The following is a 20044-nucleotide window of genomic DNA, read 5'->3' as shown; positions in this document are numbered from 1 at the left end:
CGTTTTTGGCAAAGATTGGACCCAACCGTTTCCTCGAATTAAATGTTAAAATAATTTATTTTGCATTTTTAATGTAGCTATACTGCACCACATACATTATAAATAGTCATTAGTTCATAGTTCTTTTTTGAAATAAATAGTTGAAAATTTCATTTAATTAACAATACATTCATCTGGTAAGCTAATCTCATATCTTATAATAAAGTCAAATATTTAAACTTATTGGGAAATTCATTAAAAATGTCAATTACATATAGCTATTTAATAAATTTCAAACTCAAAAACTGTATACGCTCAGAAAATCAATCATAAAATATTTTAAAATTTTCTCTGAACATAATAATTATGACAAATGATTACGCCATTAAACAAAAGTAAAAATCAACTTTTTTGTTCATTTAGTGCATTCATACATTCATTTAGACCAGAGCTATCTGAAATGAAATATGAAAAGAGCTTCACAATTAAACAGAGTCCTTAATCTTAATCAAGCATTAAACAAATAGTTCAAAAATGAATAAGTATATTGAATAGTTTTCATATTCATACAATGATATCTTTACATTAATATTATAATTAATATATCTGTAATTTGTTAGGCGACTGAAAACAAATTTGTTGACATAGTTATTTACTAATATTATTGTTATAATATACATATCTTATTGAAAATGCTTAATTAACAAAAAACAAATCACTAAACTAAACTCAAACAAATTAAGCTGTTTACAATTGAGTTTTTCAATAAATACGCAGGTTGATTTTTGTCCATTTTTGATTATCTGAATATTATCTCTTAAAAATTTATAATACCCTAACATATTTTTGTATTTTTTTAACTCTATCTGAAGAATTCTTGCCCTATATATTATAGCTGGTAATTTGCCTTATCGACATTATACACTGGTAAGAAACTACATCTAAATACATTCGGGTTAACACTAGTAAAACTATGTTTTTGATTGGGAACCATCCTAAAAAAAATTTAAATACACTCATATATCAACAATTTGCATATATGTCTTCTAAATAATATCTTTACGTTAATTGTTTTTTCACTATCATAATGTATATACAGTTATGTGTAATATATAGTAAATTTATATTTTATTCTTATATAAAAACTTTTAGTATTGTTAAATAATAAAATGTATTCTTATCATCGTCACAATAATAATCATCTCATATTAAAATTTTAGTCCATACCTAAATAATCCTAAGGGTACCACTCAACTTTAATAATCGAGTTTACATATTATAAGCATAACATACACAAGCTTGCATGTACTTTCAGCAGATCAGAAAATTATATCAAATAGTTGCACCTACACATACATCAAAATTAATCTTTATGGCCTCCAAGTATAGATCATAAACCTAAGGTTTACTTTTCCAGGAATTTCTGTCAGAAATTATTTATAATTTTAATTTAAAACGTTCCAAACATAACATTGTGCTGTACTGTTTACATTTTATAAAATAACATTTTTATCACAGTGCTGTCAAATCAATAGATGTCCCTAAAAAATATAATTCGAATAATAGAAAATTTAAATTAGGGGTTGTCTTTATATATACTTTTAACATGTTGGATATAGTTGCCAAATCTTCTTTTGAGGCATCTACTGATTTAAGTAGCTTACGAAAATTGATATGAGTTAAAATTTTTATAAATTTAAATAATTATACAACATTAAATGGTTTCCAAATTATATCATTAATAATTTTATTGTATAATTATTACATATATATATACATATTCAAGGTAAAACAAAAACAGTATCAGACCGCACAGAGATAAAGTGAAAAATAAAATTTAATAAATACTGGGCATTTATATTTTTGTTATTATCAATTATTAAATGTACTTAATTATGTTAAATGACTGATAAAATAAGCCATTTACACATATATTAAAATAAATCATTCATCATACGCATAAATGTGTAAATAAAATTATATATATATGCATGTGTACATATATGTGTGTGTGGATTTATTAAATTACATATATTAAGTACGAAGCTTATATACATAATAATGTACATAAATAATATATGTAATTTAATACATACGATTTTATAGATGTGTGTTTGTGTGTACATATTTATATAAGCAAAAAATATTTTAGCAGATTGGTTGTATGCATCATGATTAAAGCTTAAATAAATTTCCAAACAAACTTTGAAATGTAAAATATTTAAATACATATCTATATAAAATGATCCTATAATATAAGTTATCTTTAAAAGATGCTAATGTATTTTTTGCCGGGTATGCTTGGCATTTTTACAGTTCTAGCTATATGAATTAGATCACATATCTGTCATCAACAAATTCTTTAAAGTTCTAAAAATAAATTGCACCAATGGGTGATTTTTGTCCGATGTTAAACAAATGGTACATCAAATCTGACCTTAATAATGATCTCATAGTAATTTTTAATTAAAATATATAAATATATAAAATGCGCTACCAATATATAAATTACATTTGAATGTCTGATGTTTGTAATAGCTCATTTACCATTTCAATTCTATCAAATTCTATAAATCTTCATTTCAAGTCGAATATATAAATCCGTAACATACATAATTCATTATATAGTATTAATTATCCAGTATGAAATACTTCCAGATAAGAAATTGTCGATGACAAATAATTTTAATAAAATATTTTAGTTTCAATCAATTCACATTCACTGCATCCACATAATAGCTAAAAAATCCTTTAAAACACAATAACAAATAGCATATTGACATATTACTCCATTGTCTGTCTGTCTCTCACAACCCCGACTCCAGGCGGTTGTGGTATATTGATCTCATACTTGATAACTTGTGCAGGTTGTCCACCACCCGTGTGTAAAACTTGCACTTGCGCAAGATGAGACCCTGTAATTTGGTGGCCCATGGCATGAGCCATTGTTTCGCCATTGTTGTTTCCATTTGATTGTTGTTGTAGATTAAGTGGATTGTTAGATTGCTGCTGCTAAAATGTTTATGTAATGTTTTGGCAATTTTGATATAAATGCTTAATTAGATAAATTTAATGGTTCATACATTTGAGAGTCCATTATCATTTCCTTGTTGTTGCTGTTGTTGTTGTTGTTGCTGCTGCTGCTGCTGCTGTTGTTGTTGCTGAATGTTATTTGATGACTGAATAGCTGATTGCTGTTGTTGTTGCTGTTGAATTCCATTGCTACCAGATTGTTGTTGCTGACTATCACCCTGGAGAAAAATTATACTGATTAAATAATGTTGGCTTTGCTAATTAATTTTTTTTATTACTTGCAAGCCTTAGATTTTATTACTAGTGATTTATAAGTACAGGCAATTCCCGTATAACATGGTAGTTACGTTTCAAAAATAATGTTTTATGCGAATCCATGTTATATGAGACAAAGAACTAGTACATAAAGAGGAATTACGTTCCAAAAAATCAAAACAACATGCTACAAATCATGATTTTATAATAAATATTGTTATATTTCTCAATTTTTTAAAATAAGTAATATAAATTATATAATTTATATTTTTTCCTCATAATTAACAAGAAAGTGCTATCCAAAGCAATCTTTTTTTTTGCAATACATCCTCATCCTCTGAGCAGTGCTCTGTACTACCTCCTGATCTGTGCATTATATTTTGCAAAAAAAATTATATTTGCAATTATTTGCTTTTAGCAAAATGATATTTATATATTTAATAATGTAAAGTTATCTTTATTATACTTCTATGCTCATTTTATTTAAAGAATTGTTTAAGAAATATTGGATAATCCTAGAATATTATTTTTGATAGAACGTACGCGCTTTTATAATTAATTTCAAATTAGTTATCTTTTGCACATTTATTGTAAGGCGATTTTACTAATTTTAGATTAGATAAAGTTTGATTTTCATAGATTTTACTATTTCTTATTCTATTGGAATTTTGCTCAATCCTTAAACCGTGTTGTGCAAACCCGTGCAAGTCGTTGTAGAACATTAAAATGTGAAAAACTATTGCACATTCTTCAGCTTTGTACAACTTTATTAGCCATAAATCTTTTTGATTAATAGTTTAAATATTACAATATTGAACAAAAAACGAATGCGCGTTATATACCCTAAAAGCGTGGCCATTTTTTATAAACTTTTATAATTTAACATGAAAATCATCAATTTTTTTTTTTAATTCATTACAAAGTAACGATCGCATAATCGTCGCGAAAAGCTAATCAACGTGAAATCGGTGCAGTCGTCTTTTAGAGAACTTTGGCAAAAACTGGTCTCAAACAATTCAGAATGACTTGAACGGTCAAGAAAACAAAACCAGAGATTCGAATATATGTATATTACAGATTACTGACCTGATTTCTAGGATGCTCTTGGTGCTGTCTTTGATGCAATAATAAATGATTTTTCTGGAAGAATGCCTTGTTGCACTGTTCGCATACATGTGTTCTCAATGTACAAGCCCCATTTGGATGCCTATAAATAGAAAAATATAATAATTTAAATTTTTAGTTTCAAATATACCATAAAGCAATGTTTATATACTTATTTCAATAACTATACATAAGTATATTATTTTATTATATATATATATATATATATATATATTTATTTATTTATTTATATCAGCTGTTTCAATAAAGTTATGATCAAAATATTGAAAACTATTCTGTACCAACCTTCTATTATGTTGTAATAATCCATGTTTTGCGGCAAAGCCCTTGCCACAATCCTGACAAAAATGATTCTTAGTGCGAGCAGGAGCAACAGGTGTTTGAGTTGCGCCATGACTCACAACAGCTCCTGTAGAAGTGATTATTTGCAGGCCCTGATTTGTTGTTCCAGTTCCTTGTTGACTTACAACTGCAAGTAATGAAATCAATATTTATGGTTGTATGAATTTAAATAATTATGAACAACTTAATTTTAATCAATTTTATTGTATAACAAATTTTTATTTACCTGTACCCGTTTGGGCTAAGAAATGTGACGGCTGTAAGGCAGCAGTTAATGCACACAAATCTGTGACAAGAGTTCTATCACCTGCATGAAGACGCAAATGCAATGCAAGTGCTTCACGGCTGTTGAAAGCGCTACCGCACTCCCTATGGAATTTATTAAATTGTAGTGAGTTATTATATAATGAAGTACTAAATTTGGAGAAAATCTACAATAAGTAACAAATATAGTATCTCACTTCTTGTTACCTATTTTGTTATGAATTTTTAATAAAATTAATTGTTTTGATTTTTTCACTTATCTTCAATTAGTGTATTAATAATATGGTATTATAAATAATACAATAAAAATATATAATACCTTAATTATTTTAAATTTGTCATAGAATTTTTTTTAAAGAAATTTATGAGAATTTTATTTGTCCAAGAACAAGGTTTCATTTCATTTCATTGTTTTATATTTATTTTGCTCTAATCATACTTTGAAGGCTAGGAAATGATTGCACAAATATATTCAAAAACAAAATACTATTGCTTAAGTTAGATTCTATTACCTGCAAGGAAATCCAGGCCGATCTGTAGTGTTGTTTTGTTGATTATTAGTGTTATTTGTATTATTTCCAGTACCATGTTGAAGTCTAGTATGTTGAGTAAGTTCTGGTTTCACTCTAAAACTTTCACCACACTGGTTGCACGCAAATGGATGATCACCTGTGTGAAGCCTAATAAAAAAATTAGGATTAACTCCAATTATAAAATATTAAAAAAATTAATATTTCTTTAAATTCATTTAAATTTCTATTATAATAAAACTAGTGTACCTCATATGTGCTACCATTGTCCTTTTTTTGCAAAAATTCTTTCCCACAAACTGAACATGAATGTGGAATTCGACCATGAAGTCGTCCATGATTGACAAGTTGGAATTTTCTTGGAAATGTTGCACCACAATCTGGACAAACAAATGGGTTTGTGCTTCCATGGAAACGTGAGTGCATTACCTATAAAATAAGACACATATAAAAAACAGTTTTCAAACCAAATTCTTTTTCAAATTTGTTTGATGTATAAACAGTTTATTAAAATAAATTATTATAAATAAAATCACAATAGATGAGCTATTATATCAGAATTTCATTCATCAATTAAATTTAATCTTCATAACTCAAATATAGTGATTATTATTATTGATGCTTATTAAATATAAAAAATCATTATAAAATTATTCTTACCAAATGATCTTTTTGTGCAAAACTTTCTCCACAGTCTTCACAAACAAACGGACGCTCACCAGCATGGAATTTACTGTGTGTTACTAAATGTCGCTTCAATGGGAAAGCTCTACCACACTCCTGACAGACAAACGGTCTTTCTCGTGAATGCACCTAATGAATTAACAATTATTAAAATTTACATTCTCATTTTTATGATAATCATACTATATCCTTATTTTAGCTATTTCTAAAAGAAAATCTTCATAAAACATAGTTAAAAAACAAAAATAATAAAGCTTGCTTTGGTATGAGATACACTTGTTTTTTGCAAATAATTACAAGTTCATAATATATATATTATTATTACCCTTGAATGCGTCAACAAGTGATGTTTGAGTGTAAAACTTTTCTTGCACTCCTGACACTGGTAAGGCCTCTCGGTAGAATGTAGCAGAAGATGTGTATTAAGACAATGTTTGTGAGCAAAGCTCTTTCCACAATGAACGCAAATATGTGGGCGCTCTCCTACAAATTATACAAACAGTAAATGAAAAGCAGTCAAAAGTAAGCAATATAAATCCTAATAATAAAAAACAGTACTGGATAAATTAAATACAATCATTTCAGGATAGTTATAGTAAAATAACATTTTTATAAAAAAAACTTTATGACCATAGTGTATCTATTTCTTATTTATTACAGTGATGTATAAAATATACAAAAAAAATATTTTACTTTTAGTTACTTCATGTTGAAGAAAAAATTAAAAATATACACCAAACAAGTAAGCATATGCATCTTACCTGTATGTACTCGAGCATGTGTTGTAAGGTGGTGCTTCAACAGAAAAGATTTCCCACAGTCATCACAGGAATAAGGTCTCTCTTTCGGCGTCACTTGTGTTCCTTGCTGTAGATAGAATAGAAACATTTATTTTTTGGCTCTTAAAAACAATACCAAATTTAATTAATAATTTTCTAATCGATATCAAACTTGTATCTCAATTAAAAGAATACTGAACAATGTATTTAAATAAAGTTTACAATCAATTACAAATCATATCCAATCGCAATTTTTAATTAAATCAATTATTTTTCTTTAAAGAAATTATTTCTAGGTGTTTGAGAAAGATTTCCATAATATGTATATGGAAAGTTTATCTGTTGCGCTACATAAAATTATAGATAAAAATATGAAGAAAATTGAAAAAAGTAGTATTATAAACTGAAAAGAATCTATTAAAAAAATTGGAAAAGCCCTTCCTATGCAAAGCGTAAAATTAGGCTTCCTTTGTATTTGATAAAATAAATGTTGTCAACTAAATGGTTTTAATTTTAATTATTTTCAGCATTTTTTTAAATTGAGATATAATAATAAAAAACTTTTGTTCTACTATCTTTATCTCTTCTTCTAGAAGAAGAATCTTTATCATACTAAATGTTTTGACAATAATCTCTCCTAATATTTTAATTGTAAAGAATAAAAAACTACATTACTACAAAATTGATAAACAAACATCAAATACAAAATACAAAAACAAATTGTATTTTAACAGACAACATTTTAAAAACATATGTTTACTTATCAAATTTCTTCAAAGAATAGTAAAACATATATTATCTTTATACAAAAAAGATAATAATACTGTTTGAACTTTTATCTTTTATTCACATTAGTTATATGAAAGTAATATGCACAAAAAACATAATTACAGTCTTCAATATAAATTGAAACTTAGCGATAAACTAAAGCATTAATTTCTATATTCTGACTTCTAAAGCAAAATCTTCTGAAAATCAATTTATTAAATTGAGATTATTCTGATCTATCTGCTAATGCTGGACGTAAGCAATAACCCTGGTAGGTTGTATTTTATTTATCTTGGTTAAAAATATGATGATTTTAAGCAAATTTCTATTAGTTTGAGCTGTTTACAAAATAAATAGAAATAGTCTCTAGAAAATAAAATTTGTATTATATTCTATTAGCGATAAATCCAGAGCCTACTGCCAATTTTAATTTTAAAGATAAGTGGAACATTAATAATGAATGATATGATAATTTTTTATTTATGTAAAAACAGAGATTTTTTAAAAATAGATTTGAAAATAAAAATGTAAGCACGTCTATATAGAAAGAAAAACATCAGTTATATATATATATATATATATATATATATATATATATATAGTGTGTGTGTGTGTGTTTTGATAGTTAATTTTATCTTAGAATTCAGTTTCAGAATATTTTCATTTAGATATTGAAAAAATAAGCCATTTAAAAATTATTCATTTAGAGTTTCTTTTGTGATCAATTGGTATTACTTTCATAATTGTAATTAAAATATATGTAAGTAAAAGAAATTGCACAATCTTCATAAACTTGTGTTAAAAATAATATAAATTGTTGTCAACAGTTTTAAAATAAGAATTATTAAAGACTGTAAAAAATAATGTATGCTATATTAATTCAAAATAGTCGAATATATATATAGCAAAATAAATAACAAATATAAAAGCTAATGAATAAATTTGTAAATGCTCAAAAAATATATGCCTCTTCTGATTCTTTTTAAATCCACCCTAAATGAGTCTTAAAAATCCCAATTTAGTGTTGATGTTAAAATTAAAACATTATAGTTTTAGCATATTATTAGCAATGAGTCAACATAAAAGCAATCAGTCTATTAGCAAGGATAAGTTAATAACTAGAACACATCGATAAGTCTTTTTAGTTACATAAAATACAATAACAAACATTGCTTCATATATATAAATAAACAAAGATGTATGTTAGTAAAACAATAACATTCAACGTCTGATGATGTTAGTATAGTAGATGATTATTAATAAATTTTATTAAAAAAAATCAGAAAGGTAAGCATTTAATGAGCAAAAACAAAACAACACTGAAAGTTCTGTGCAGGGCGAAAGGTGCTCTCTCTCTCTCTTTCTCTCTCTCTCTTTTGAGCATTTTCATCAGACAGAACATTTCATTGGAACTACATTACGTTTACCTTAGGTGATAGACTCACAATTGGTTCAAGCTTCGGACAGTGAGTCGAGGCTGTATTTTGAGAATCATCAGTTTCCTCCATACCCATCTTTTGATTTCCAAGACCTAATTAGACAAATATAGATGGTGTTATTCAAATACATTTTTATTAAAAAGATAATTTAGAAACAAAAATAATTGTTCTGGAATTTTAGCAAAGATTTTACAAAATTAAATTTAAAAAAAAATCAAAATACAAGTACAACAAGAAAAGCTTATTAATATTTTGTATTTATATTAAAAGTATTGATATACTTTCATTTTGAGTTTTTTCCAATTATGAAGTTAATTTAAGTTCTTTTCTAGAAAACGTTATATACAGATTTGTAGATGAATTTATTACCTTTCTTACAATATATAATACTAATGTAATATTTTAATTATTTATAATAAAATAAACGTGCAGCAGAACAACTTATTATAATTTTTGTATAAAATGGTTAAAAATCACTGCATTTAATATGCATATAATACACAATGAAGTTGTCTGTGGTACTTTTTGAATGTTGACATTTAAAATTAGAATTTAAGATTTATTTCTTCATTAACTATAATATTGTATTTTGTAAATAAGTTTGTTTGCAGACAATTTTATTAGCTTTCTAACCATATATAATATGTATGTTGTATATATATATATATATATATATATATATATATATATATATTATCATTATTATATCATTATATTATCATTATACATTAAAAATTTAAATCATAATATCGATTTTTTTAACCCTAAAATTTTACATTTTGAAGAGAATACAATTAAAAGAAGATTCGCTGAGGGGTTGTTTTTGCAATTACATAACGACAGGGTCATTAACAAACGCTTCGACAATACGGCCCTGAACGAAACGAACACATGGTTTCTAGCGTGTCAAAATTTCTTAAAAATAACAAAATCCCATCGCTTTTTAAATTTTCCAAAAAAATATCAACACATGCTAAAAACTGCTTTGAGAAAAATGTGACATTTCTATCCTAAACTCCGAAGAGTGAATACATAGTTTCGACAACTTGTTAAGTTATCATGGTTATTAGTGTGTTTTACCATTTGTGATGTTTGTGTTAAAAAATATATATCTTATCAATGTGCACATACTCATACCATGAATTAATAATGGTTTCATATGCTCTATTAGGATAGCAAATTGTAAGTGTTTTATTATTATTATTATTATTATTGTTTTTCCATGAAATTTCCGTTCATATAATTTATTTAGTTTCAATTTTTTATAGTTAATTTGATTACCACTAAATGATGGCTAAGATACTAGCCGAAACGAATGGATTTTAAATAATAAACTTTAAAAAAAACTCTCATACCATTTTTATTGATGTTACGCCCGAATATTAAACTCAAATTAAACATATATATATATAGATTTGTAGACAATTTTATTACCTTTGTAACAATATATAATTTATATATATATATATTTCCATACAAAACTTTGATTGAATTGCGCTCTATCTAAACGATAATATTAAGAGCTAAAACTTTCAGAGAATTGTTTTTTACCTATTTGGAACCATTTGAGCCCCTTGGAGCAAGGAAATTCGAAAATGACCATTTTAAGGACCACCCTAATATATATATATATATATATATATATATATATATATATATCTTTTATTTATATAAATTAAAATTCAATTCATTATTTATAAATTATAATTATTGTTATATTTAAATTATTTGAAATAAACTTATCGTGGATATAAAAAAATTCAAATTTTAGAACAATAAATTCTACTCACTTTGTATGTGAATCCCCTGCAGTTCTCCGATGACCAATTCCCCCGAGTGTCCTCCATCTCCGCCTCCAGCGCCTCCGCCGCCGCTATTATTTCCTTGACCAGCCTGCACATTAGCCGCCTGTACTGCTCGTTTCATCAATATCTCGTTGACCTCTTCGCCCGTAAGCTGGAGGGGTCCAATTGGCGTCATGAAGTGCTTGGCCGCCGCCGCCACAGCAGCCGTTGTTGTTCCCGCGGCTGTTGCTGCTGCAGCAACTATTTGCGGTTTAGTGTCCACCATAGTTGCAGCTAGGGGAAAAAATGAATCTATTCATATGATTGAATAAGATGGAATTAGTTTGATTTCGTGATGCAATTATAAACAATATATTTCATCTTTTAACCAAATAGTTGACAAAGTAAACGGCTTACATAAAGATCTAAATCAATAATCAAACATTATTGGCGATTATATTCACTTATTGAAACTCCTATTTAATAATTAACATCGTAATTATTATTAAATATAAAAATAGTTTTAAATCATATTATTAAATTAAATCATAATTGAAAAAAACTATTTATCAGGATACACATACACATTCATATAAACACATGAGTTAAATCTTATTAACTAATAATATTTCTTTCCTCGAGAATCTAAGAAGTGCAAATATAATTATGAAAGGATTCCAGTAGGTATCTACCAGAATCTTCTATGTAAATATCGTCAAATGGAATAACAAAAGTAAAATAGTTCTTGATTCTATTTATCTTAAAAAATGTTGTTGTAAATGATATCAGAAATTGCTGTGATTTTACTGAAGCCGACTTAGAGAAACTGTTAAATTTTATTTTACAAAAAGAGGCTTGAACAAGCACTGGAAACAAGCCATTTAGTTTGAAAAATCTTAGTATTTAAGGTTTAAATATTCTTTTCTAATAAATATATATTTATACTTTTACGGAATAAAGAATTATTTTTAAGAGTCTAATGTGATCCTTATTGGTCTTAATTGAATAATCTTCTAAAAAGTTCTAAGAGGGAAAAAAATCCAAATTCTTCAAAACATTGCCTAAGCCTTAATGATTATTAAAATATATGAATTAATTATTAAAACAATTGAAGATAATTAATTAAAATGCTCAAAAACTTCAATTAAATTGATTTTGATATATATAATTGTTTTTGTTATAGCCTTTTAATTGTATCACCATATTTAAAGAGTATACGAGCCGTAAATAAAGATTTTACTGTATGTAAATAATAAATTTTAATTAAAAAATACTAAAAAAAACATACATATAAGTTATAGAATATTTAATAACTTTCTCTCAATTTATATTTAATGATGTGACTCAAAAAATTGATAATGATAATCACCCTTAATGATCTTGTTAAAGCTATTTACTAATTGACAATGAAATTAAGAGATTGGACCTGCTTCCCTTTACAGGAATAGAAATAATTAAATTTAACTCACTTGTGAATATCGGCGTACTAGAGACTGTATCACAATTACAATTTTTGTCGCAGCACATAGTTAGAGAATCTTTGCTTTTGTGTATTGTTCCTCCGCCACCACCAGTGTGCGCCCTGAAAATAAACAATTCGTCCTATGAATAAAAAATTACTTAGTGATTGAAAATATTGTAAACTTTCAGAGCAATGATTTAAAAATAATAATATTACAACAAACTTAAAACTGCTTATGAAATAATCACAAAAGTAAGTATGATATATACAAAATATAAACATAAAGTAATAAAAGAAAAAAAATTCCAGGAGGTCCCAGAACTCAACGTCAAAAAGAAACGGGGGTGAGCAATTGATTGAAACCAAAATCTGATAACCCAATGGGCGTTCAAGAAAAACTTATAAATTTGGTCAAACTGTGACCATTTTTGCGATTACTGTAGTTAATTTCCCCTAACCCTAAATAACATTAGTAAAATAACAGTCAAAATAATTATTAAATTCATTTTTATTATTTGTTAAACTATGAATTTAAAATTTTCAAAACTTGTAGTCCTTCTATAGAAAAAATATGCTGAAAAGTTACTTGGAAAACGCCATTAAAAATCGCCTATTCAATCAGGATTATGATATTGTACAATAATTATATTATTATTATATATAATTAGTACAATACTAATAAAAAAACGTGAAAAGTCAACCTAAAGTAACCCAAATATCTGTAATCTATTTTTCTAATTCAGTTCAAATGATTTTTTAAATCGCAAATCAAAAGCGATTTTAAATATTCATAACTAATGTGACAAATAAGTTGTTGACACTTTTAGCAAATTTTTTATGAATAGCATTTAAATTATAAGGTAATTAAGTTTGAACTCATCTTTATAATTAAAATTCTCTTCAATCTAGAATTCCTGAATTCAATTCAATGAATCATATTTTAGAACATGTTAACGTTTTTTTGTAATTACATTATGAAAAGACATTGATGAAGTTCTCACCACACAATATATGAAAGCTTTCTTGAAAAAGTTATTGATATTATAATCATTTAATAATTAAGTTTAGACTTATCTCTATAATGAAATTTCCATTCAATCTTGAACTCTTGAATTCAATTCAAAGTTATACTGAATTTTTCTTTAGAACTTAATATCGTTTTTTGTAATTACTAGCTATCTTGAAAAAGTAATTGATATTACAATAATTTAGTCCTAATCTTTAGTTTAAGATGAATATCAAATTTATAATTAATTATAAAATAAACAAAATTATATAATATATCAGAAATATAAACCGTAGAATAAATATAATAAATATACTATATAACATAAAAGGAAATTTTAAATTTAATTATAAATAATGTGATTGATACGTTATTTACGATTTTAGAAATTTATCTTGTAAACAGCATTTAAATTTTTAAGTAATTGAATTCAAACTTATTTCTTATAATCCATTCAAAGTTAATATATTAGATCATAAATCGTGTTTTTTTTTATAAGTTAAGCAATAAACACATTTGATTTATGTAAAAAAATCTTCCAAACAAGTAATTCATGATATTGCAATAATTTAATACTAAAGTTAGTATGTACTTTGAGATTAATAGCAAATTTAAAAATGATTATAAAATAAACACAAATGTGCTGTAAGTATAATATATCAAAAATTCAAAGATGGTCAAACTGCAACCATATTTCGGTTATTATTGTTAATTTATACTATTTTTTTTTTTCATTTAAACTTTGGAACCGTAACCCTAAATAACAATTTTAGAACCACAGTCAAAAATAATAACACAATTGCTCCAACTTTTCTAGAATTATGACCATGATATGATATATATGATTATTTGTTTAAGTATAAATTTGAAACTAATAGAGAAATAAATATAATTTCAATAGTAATAGTGATAATAGTAATATTATAAGACGCAAACAAACGATTTGAAATATTCAGAAGTAATCCATTGATAGGTTAACATTTTTAGCCATTTCTTTTTTAAATAGCATTTAAATTATAAGATGATTAATATATTTATTTATCTTATAATTGCCTATATAATTTACCTGTAACTTACCTATATAATTATAAAATAAAATATTGCAACAGATATGGTGAATATTATACTTCAGAACAGAACATCGATATTTTCAAATTATATAATACAAAGCAATAGATTCATAAAAAATGTAATGAGATTCAATATAATTTAGTTCAGTAATTAGATTAGCCAAAAAACTATTATTTGGATATCAATTAATAATAATATAATAAAATTCTGTGTAGCTACAGAATTTCTTTTAATTACTAATAACAAAATATAACCGATTTATGGCAATTATTCTGCTATACTGCTGATCTTTAAAAAGGATTGATTCTCCAAAAGCGATATTCAACACTCAGAATTATATATTACATCAAAAATATAAGTACATTACATTCATCATCAATAAATATAAATTAAAAAATATTATTATATAAATTATATATTATATAAATTAAAAATATATTATTAAAGTAATTTTATACCTTGGTGCTTGCGATGTTTGAGCAAACGAATCGTTCATAACAAACATTGTTCTTCTCATTTTTCCTCCCAAAAGGCCGGCCTTGGAATCGACGATCTTGGGGCTGCCGACGAGGCCCCCGTCTGGTGTGCTCAATTGAAAGTGCTATAATCATAAGAAACACAGAATGTATTGTTTAAAATATATATCAGTATTAAATAATGTAAACATCATAAAAAAGTACTGTTTAAGTGAATAATAAAAATATATAGCAATTTTAAAGGGGTTATACTAGTGTAGAGGGGTGTATTTTAGGCTAAATGCAATTAATTTTTATACAATCATCTATATATAATTTCATTATCAACGTTACAAGAGTACAGAAAAAAATAAAATAAAAAAAACCATTAATATTAATAACTTGCAGTGGTTGAAGTGGGGAGTCTCAAAATGTAGACACCTGTATAATAAATAGATATATATTTTTATAAGGGGGTATTCTAGTGTAGAGGCGTGAATTTTAGAATTTTTTATTAAATAATGTAAATAACCTAAAAAGAGTATTGTAAAAGTGAATAATATAAATATATAGTATATTTTTTTAGGGGGTTATACTAGTATAGAAGGATGTATTTTAGGCCAAATACAATCAATTTTTATACTAGCATCTTCTTATGATTTATTTATCGACGTTATAAGAGTACAGATTAAACTAAAAAAGTTAATAAATTAAAAAGGCAGTGTTTGAATTGGAGAGTCTCAAAAAGTTGACACCTGTATAATAAATAGATATATATATTTTTATAAGGGGATATTCTAGACATATATTTTTATAAGGAGGCCTGAATTTTAGGTCAAAGCAATGAATTTTTATACTATCATCTTTTATAATTTCTTTATAAACGTTACAAAAGTGCAAAAAAAATTTAAACACTAAGAAAGGTTAATAAATTTCAAAATAGCAGTGGTTGAAATGGAGAATCTCAAAAAGTTGACACCTGTTTAATGAAAATATATATACATATTTATAAGAAGGTCTATTCTAGTCTAGAGACATGAATTTTAGGCCAAAACCAATAAATTTTTATCCTATCTTCTTCTTATAATTTCATAATCAGCGTTACAAGAGTACAGAAAAAATAAAACACAAAAATCATTAATATTAATAACTTGCAGTGGTTGAAGTGGAGAGTCTCAAAAAGTAGACACCTGTATAATAAATAGATATAATAAATAATAATAGATATAATAAATAGATATATATATATATATATATATATATATATATATAGATATATTTATAAGGGGGTATTCTAGTGTAGAGGCGTGAATTTTAGAATTGTTTATTAAATAATGTAAGTAACCTAAAAAGAGTATTGTAAAAGTGAATAATATAAATATATAGTATTTTTTTAAGGGGGGTAATTCTAGTGTAGAGGCAGGAAGTTTAGGTCAAAAGCAATCAATCTTTATACTAGCATCTTCTTATAATTTATTTGTAATAATTATAATTAATTTGTAATAAATAATTTTGTACAAGAGAACAGAAAAAAGTTAATAAAAATTAGCAGTGGTTGAAGTGGAGAGTCTCAAAAAGTTGTACACATGACCATGCTCACAATTGCAACCCTCCTAATAATCCAAATTAAAAAGGTTGTACACCTTTATAATATAATTGTATAATAAAAATATATATTTTTTCATAAGGTGGTATTTTAGTGTAGAGGCACAAATTTTAGACTAAAAGCAATGATTTTTATACTTTTTATAACTTCTTTATCAACGTTGCAAGAGTACAGAAAAAATTAAACAAGAAAATGTTATTAATATTAAAAATTAACAGAGATTGAAGTGGGGGGGGGTCTCAAGAAGTTGCCACGTGACCATGCCTACGATTGCAACCCTCCTAATAATCAAAATTAAAAATATAAATATAAATATTAATCTAGAATTATATCGCAATTAAAAAATAAATTCTTGACATAATATGGTGACTATTTGAAATAAAAAAAAATCAATTTCTTACCACTTTTTGAGTCTCTAGAATTTTTTAAAAATAGTAAAAATTTAAATTTGGTGATGAGGCTAGTATTTGCCTGCAAGAAGTCTATAAAGAATATTCTCCGAAAATTTCAAGTAAATCGGTCCAGTAGAACTCAAGAAATCGTATTGATTAAGATATTTTTGAGTAGAAAGCTTTTAAGCTTTTAAAGTTTTGTAAAATGAAAGAAACATAAAAAGATTATCATGGTTGAAAAATTAGTAGTGATTGAAGTGGAAGGTCTCAGAAAGTTGACACGTGACCATGCTCACAATTGCAACCCTCCTAGTAATCCAAATTTAAAAAAAAAAGATTATTAATCTGAAATGACGTCGCAAGTTAAAAAATAAATTCTTGACAAAATGGTGACTGTTTGAAAAAAAAAGGATCAATTTCTTACCATTTTTTGAGTCTCTAGAACTTTCTAAAAATAGTAAAAATTAAAATTTGGTGGAGGCTAGTATATGCCTGAAAGAAGTCTATAAAGAATATTCTCTAAAAATTTCAAGTAAATAGGTCCAGTAGAACTGGAGAAATCGTATTGATAAAGGCATCTTTGAAAAAAAGCTTTAAGCTTTTAAAGTTTTGCAAAATGAAGGAAACATAAGAGAATTATCATGGTTGAACAGCTGTATCACCGAAAATAATTTAAATTTTTAAAAATCCTCTTGTACATATATTCTTAAATAGTTAAACTTTAAAAATATGAAAAAAAGAAAGAACATTTTTTTGAATTTCTACACTAGAATAACCCCTTAAATTAAATTTTCTCAGATATCAAATATATGCTTCAAAAAGAGTATTGTAAATATATAATTAAAAATAAATTAAGTGTTTTTTAATAAATTGTAATTATTAATAAAAATAATATGATATCAGACAAATATTTCACATGTGCTCTCTACATTTCTTTATATGCTATAAGAATTATTTTTATCTTCAAAATAAAATTTAAAGCAATTAATTAGTAATTTTAAGCGAGGCAAACAATTTAAATACATTTATAATATAATGACTATCATTCTTTTTTTGCATATGAAGAAAAAATATCAATGTAAAATGTAGAATTTTATATTCCATATTTTTTTTTAACTTTTAACTTTTTAGTATCCCTTGAATTTCGCCTATAATAAAACATTGTAGATTTATTGTATTTTTATCAACTTGAATATTTATTTATTATCAAATGAACAAATCAAATATAAGTACATAACCAAAGGTATGAAGACAAAAATTTTTGTTTGCTTTTATAATTTTTCATTAATATATTTATCGTTTCATTATTTGGATAATGTTGTAAATTAGCTTACTCATTATGTATTTAATTTTTTAATTAATATAAATTTTATATATAATTATTTATAAGTGGCTAAATAATTTCCGTACATATTAACCCTATTATATTATCTAGTTTCTACAGAATTCGTTATAAAAAATTGTAAGGATTGTAAGTGAATGATGAAAATTATAAACTATTTTTTTATATCATAATAAAATAAAAACTAAAATAATTTTTAATATCATAAAATTATAAAGCACATAAAATGTAAATTTTAATACTTAATTTTATTACCATTACACTCTTTCAATTGCATAATAGTAATCAAAGTTTAAAATTGTGCTTTTAATTATGCTGCTTTAGATAATATAAAAAAATGAATCACAAAATTAAAAATAAAATGATTTCTGATCACTACATATTTATTTAATAATTATGGTAAAATTAAAATATATTTATTATTTTCACGGTTTTATATTCGACGTTGATAAAAAAATATTAAATATTATATCGCATACATTATATGCCAAAATTACTAAATCAATAATACTCAATAAGAATCGAGAATACAAATTAAATAACGAAAATAAACAACGTAATATTTTGTTTACAAACAATAAGATTTTAGTTGACATTTCTAAATAACAACAATAATGTTTCTATTAGCCAGTTGATGCTTTTAAAACACAATGCTGTAAATATAAGAAAAATACAGCATCGCCATTACGCTGACAAAGGACTTGGTAGAAAGTGAAAGATGATGAAAAATGAAAATCGAATTAAACTAAGGCTTAAAACTTAATGTACAAATGAAAATAAACATAGAATGTTGACAGAAACATTTATTATAAATGTATTTGTGGCCATAAGCATGCGTTTACAAGTTTTCCCAGATATGGGTGTGTGCGTAGATACGTGTATACCGCCATTACAGTGTGTAGGCGTTGAAAATGGAGAGGGTGAATAAGAAGCTAATACTAACATGCTTGGAGATACATAATAAACGAATTTATAGCAACAATTGCCGCATTTTATTTTAATAGCACACAAATAAATGAATAGATTTTCATATTTATTATTTACTCACTGTATTTGTTAACGAATAATTGCTTATATTCGCTGAAATATCATCCGGGCGCGGAGCCTCTGAGCACGGTGTAAAATTCCAGGAGTACCCGAACCCCGCAGGGGGGTTACTTGGCGCGGTACACATGTCGGATACGGCGTTCAAAAATAGACGCCACCGAGTAAAACTTAAGTCTTTGATTTATTTTATCGCAACAAACATTTGGGTAGCATATTTTGTTTATTTATTATTTATATCTCGAACTTAGAACATATACCACCAAAACTTCATTATCACAACAAAACAGTTTATTGACAATTACTCTCCGTACGCGGGATCAGCGCATTTTTGGCGAAAGCTTTCAACTTTCGTTGCCGCGCGTTGTTTTATTATCGACACTGGATTGAGTGTTTATATAACATTCGACAGCTCAAGATACCATAATTACATAATACATATCACATTTCACTACAGATAATTTTCAACTATTCAATACCATAATCTAGCAAATATAAAAATTACGACCACGACGCCATTTTATACCAACTTGTTATTCATCTTCTGTAAGAAAGAAACAGCGCCATTTGGCGCATTAGAAAACTTTCAATTCACGTTCGGCTCCAATAGATGGAGCTTTTAATTAAATTTAGACAATCAATTCTTCATGTCGCCCGACGAAAATCAGTTCATAATTAATAACA

The 20044-nt window shown here is 25.7% G+C and overlaps 1 pseudogene; it reads right to left on the bottom strand.

Annotated features, from left to right (window-relative positions):
* Positions 1 to 2709: 2709 nt before the first annotated feature.
* On the bottom strand, positions 2710 to 19873 carry LOC113382756 (annotated as a pseudogene).
* Between the last annotated feature and the right edge of the window lie 171 nt (positions 19874 to 20044).

Source organism: Ctenocephalides felis, unplaced genomic scaffold, assembly GCF_003426905.1.
Source record: "Ctenocephalides felis isolate EL2017-DRISC unplaced genomic scaffold, ASM342690v1 CF-g0.4_SCAFFOLD_03570, whole genome shotgun sequence".
In the NCBI taxonomy this organism is placed as follows: Eukaryota; Metazoa; Arthropoda; class Insecta; order Siphonaptera; family Pulicidae; genus Ctenocephalides; species Ctenocephalides felis.
Note: the sequence above shows the minus strand (reverse complement) of the source record. Positions and strands in the feature narration are given on the sequence as shown.